The following is a 4,167-nucleotide window of genomic DNA, read 5'->3' on the forward strand; positions in this document are numbered from 1 at the left end:
CCTTTGGAACCTCTGCGTTAGGAGCTTCGTTCATGGATATCTGTATAGTTAAGTGAAATAATACCTAGCATATAATAGGCATTCAATAACAGGGAACTAACTGGGGTCCTTGAGACTTAAGAGAACTTAGAAGTTTGTGCATTTAATTGACTGACTTGCTCTGTCTGTAAGAAACTATTGAGCCCCAGAATTTATATTTTCCCTTCTTTTTAAAAAATCTTTTTTGGTGTGGATCCTTTTTAAAGTCTTTATTGAATTTGTCACAATATTGCTTCTGTTCCATGCTTTGATTTTTTGGCCATGAGGCACGTGGCCATCTCCCTGACCAGGAGCTGAATCTAAACTTCCTACATTGGAAGGTGCAGTCCCAGCCACTGGGCTGCCGTGGAAGTCCCTTTATTTTCCCTTCCTATTTAACTCACATATGGAGTGCTTCCTGTGTTTCAGGCTCTGCACTAGGTGCTTGGGATACATTCATGAATAAAACGAACAAAGATCCCTGCCTTCATGGAGCCAGTACTCTACTGAGGAATCTCACAGTAAATAATAGCATAGTGTGTAAGTTAATTGCATAGTATATTAGAAGGTAATGGGCCTATGATGAAAATTAATGCAGTGTAAGAGGGATCAATAGTGCCTGGAGGTGAGCTGGCTATTAAATGGAGTAGTCAGTGTTAGGCTCATCCAAAGAGGAAGATTTCATCAAATCCTTAAAGGAGGTGGGGAATTAGACAATGGACATTTGGGGGCATGGAAAGAATTTCAAGCAGAGAAAACAGGTAGATTCTACCCGTGGAATCATGCTTGGTGTGTTTGAGAAGCAGAAGGCCAATGCGGCTGGAGCAGAATGAATGAGGAGGAGAAAAGTAGGAGACAGAGTTGAGAGGTAAGAGGGGACCAGATGATTGATGTAGGGCCTTTGTAAGCCATTAGAGGGACCTTGGCTTTCACTCTGATGGAATGGAGAGCCTGTGCAGAATTCTGAGCAGAAGTGTCTCGTGATTTGACTTATGTTTCCAAAAGGACCACTGCTGCCGCTATATTGAAAATAGATAATAGGGAAGACAAAGGCAGGAGCCCAGGGGCCAGACTGGAGGTTGTTGTAGTATCCCAAGTGAGAAATGATATGGGTCTGACCATGGCGGTAGCAGTGGAGATGCTGAGAAGTGATTGAATTCTCAATATACTTTAAAGGTAGAGCTAGGGAAACCTCTGATTCTCCAGTGGTTATGACTCTGTGTTTTCACTGCCAGGGCCAGTGTTCAGTTCCTGGCTGGAAACTAACACCTTGCAAGCCCCATGGTGAAGCAAAAAAATAAAAAAATAAAAAATAAAGGTAGAGCTAACTTGATTTTCTTTATTAAAAAAATTTTTTTTTTCTTTCTTTCTTTCGCTGTGTCACATGGCATGTGGGATTTTATTTCCCTGAGCGGGGATGGAACCCGTGCCCCCTGCAATCGAAGCACAGAGTCTTAACCACTGGCCTGCCAGAGAAGTCTGGATTGGATGTAGGGTTGAAAGAAAAGGAGGAATCAAGATTTTGGCTTGAACGACTAGAAGGACAAAGTTGCCATCAACAAAGATGGGAATAACAGGCTTTTGGGGGGAATTCAACAGCAAAAAGCACTGAACTACACACACACACACACACACACATATAGTTGTTGTATATACACAACAACTTGGGTGAATTACCAAGGCATTTTGTTGAATGGAAAAAAACCAGTCCAAAAAATTTACATAGTGTGTGATTTGTATGAAACTCTGAAAAGTTAAAACTATGTGAAAGACAAGCAAATCAGAGGTTAGAGTTGAAGAAGCAGTGTGAGGGAATTCAGTTGTGATTAACTGTTCTATAGGATGGGGTATAAATTGACACCCGACTGTCCCGACAAATAGCTTTGTGAGATATAAGAAGAGGGGAGAACTATGCTCCCTCTTATGGGTAGAGCTGTCGGAGGCAGCTAGATAGTATAAAATAAATTGTTATGTGGAATACATAATAAGATCTGAACAGCCTCTCAGAGTTCTCCAAGCCCAGATGGGTCCAGAATAAACAGAATGTTTTCAGTGCGCTCAAGAGTGCCCCTAAAGTAAACTGGTTAGAATGCTTTTTTATGGAAGTGATAAAAAAAAGAAAAAATCCAATTCAAAGTGATTTAAGCAATAAATGGATTTTATTGGCTCAGTAATAAAGTGCAGGGACAGGGTCATTTGATCAGGCCCTGGTGATTTGATCAGGCTCTGCCTCCACTTCTGTTCTCTTACGGGTCTTGGCTCTGTCCTTAGGCTGACTTCCCTCCTAACAGCAAAATGCCTGTATCAGTTCCAGGATTTACATATCTGTCTGTCCAGAAGGAGAACTTCTCTTTTCTCAACCATGGGAAAATAATCCTGGGGTTTCAATTGGACCAGCTTCAATGAAGTACTCATCGCTAAAAGAACAGCTGTGGGGAATTCCCCCACAGTGGTCCAGTGGTTAGAACTTGGGGCATTGACTGTCAAAGGCCTGGGTTCAATATTTTTGGGGAACTAAGATCCCACAAGCTGTGGGACACAGGCAAAGAAACAAAAATAACCACTGTGGATAACAATTGCCATCAAAGCAAGAAGGATGGGATCACTGTTGAGCCAGTCAGCATCAGCCAGTGGAGATGGTTGGGAAGAGTGGTGGCTTGTGTCAGTCCCATCCCACTCACCTGGCTGCTGCATAATGGAGAGAGATCACATGGATCCTAGAGCAGCAACCAACAATGCCCAGCCCCCACCCCCACACCATGGAGATGAAGCAAGATTTTGGAGAAGGAAATGGCAGCCCACTCCAGTGTTCTTGCCTGGAAAATCCCATGGACAGCGGAGCCTGGTAGGCTACTGTCCATGGGGTCGAAAAGAGTCGGACATGACTGATCGAAGGGAAGATTCCTCCTTAAAGGGCTTTGTGGGCAGAAGTAAGAGCCTGCTCAGTCCCTTACTTACTTACTTACTTATTCCTGCAACTGATAGGCAGGAGGTTAGCTGAGAGCAAGGGGAGGTGGCCCCTTCAGCTAAACAGTACAATAGCCGCCTAATCCCACCAAGCAATTTATTAGCCTTGCTCCTAATAGACACCCACTAGTACTCGGAGAAGGCAATGGCAACCCACTCCAGTACTCTTTCCTGGAAAATCCCGTGGATGGAGGGGCCTGGTGGGCTGCAGTCCATGGAGTCTCTAGGAGTCGGACACGACTGAGCGACTTCACTTTATTTTTTCACTTTCATGCATTGGAGAAGGAAATGGCAACCCACTCCAGTGTTCTTGCCTGGAGAATCCCAGGGACGAGGGAGCCTGGTGGGCTGCCGTCTATGGGGTCGCACAGAGTCAGACACGACTGAAGCAACTTAGCAGCAGCAGCAGTACTCCAAAAACAGTCAGGAAGCCAGAAACCTCCCCTCACCCCCACCACTGACTGTTGGGACTTGCCCTACTCTAGCATTTTGTATTGGAGTATAGCGGGTTAACCGGAGAAGGCGATGGCACCCCACTCCAGTGTTCTTGCCTGGAGAATCCCAGGGATGGGGAAGCCTGATGGGCTGCCATCTATGGGGTCGCACAGAATCGGACACGACTGAAGCGACTTAGCAGCAGCAGCAGCAGCAGCAGCATAGCGGGTTAATGATGCTGTGATAGTTTCAGGTGAACACAAGGGGTCTCAGCCAGACATATACATGTATCCATTATCTGTGGTGTTGGAGAAGACACTTGAGAGTCCCTTGGACTGCAAGGAGATCCAACCAGTCCATCCTAAAGGAGATCAGTCTTCGGTGTTCATTGGTAGGACTGATATTGAAGCTGAAACTCCAATACTTTGGCCACCTGATATGATGAGCTGACTCATTTGAAAAGACCCTGATGCTGGGAAAGATTGAGGGCAGGAGGACAAGGGGACGACAGAGGACAAGATGGTTGGATGGCATCTGAACTGAACTGAACTGATTCTCCCCCAAACTCCCCTCCCATCCAGGCTGCCTATAACATTGAGGAGCGTCCCTGTGCTATACAGTAGGTCCTTGTTGGTGATTCAGTATCCTGTACTCACATTATCCTGTACTAAAATAACCTTTGGCGACCACTGGACTCATTGCTGCTGCTGCTGCTAAGTCACTTCAGTCGTGTCTGACTCTGTGCGA

Source organism: Bos grunniens, chromosome 15 (assembly GCF_055505025.1).
Source record: "Bos grunniens cultivar Pamir isolate PY7600 chromosome 15, Bosgru_T2T1.0, whole genome shotgun sequence".
NCBI lineage: Eukaryota > Metazoa > Chordata > Mammalia > Artiodactyla > Bovidae > Bos > Bos grunniens.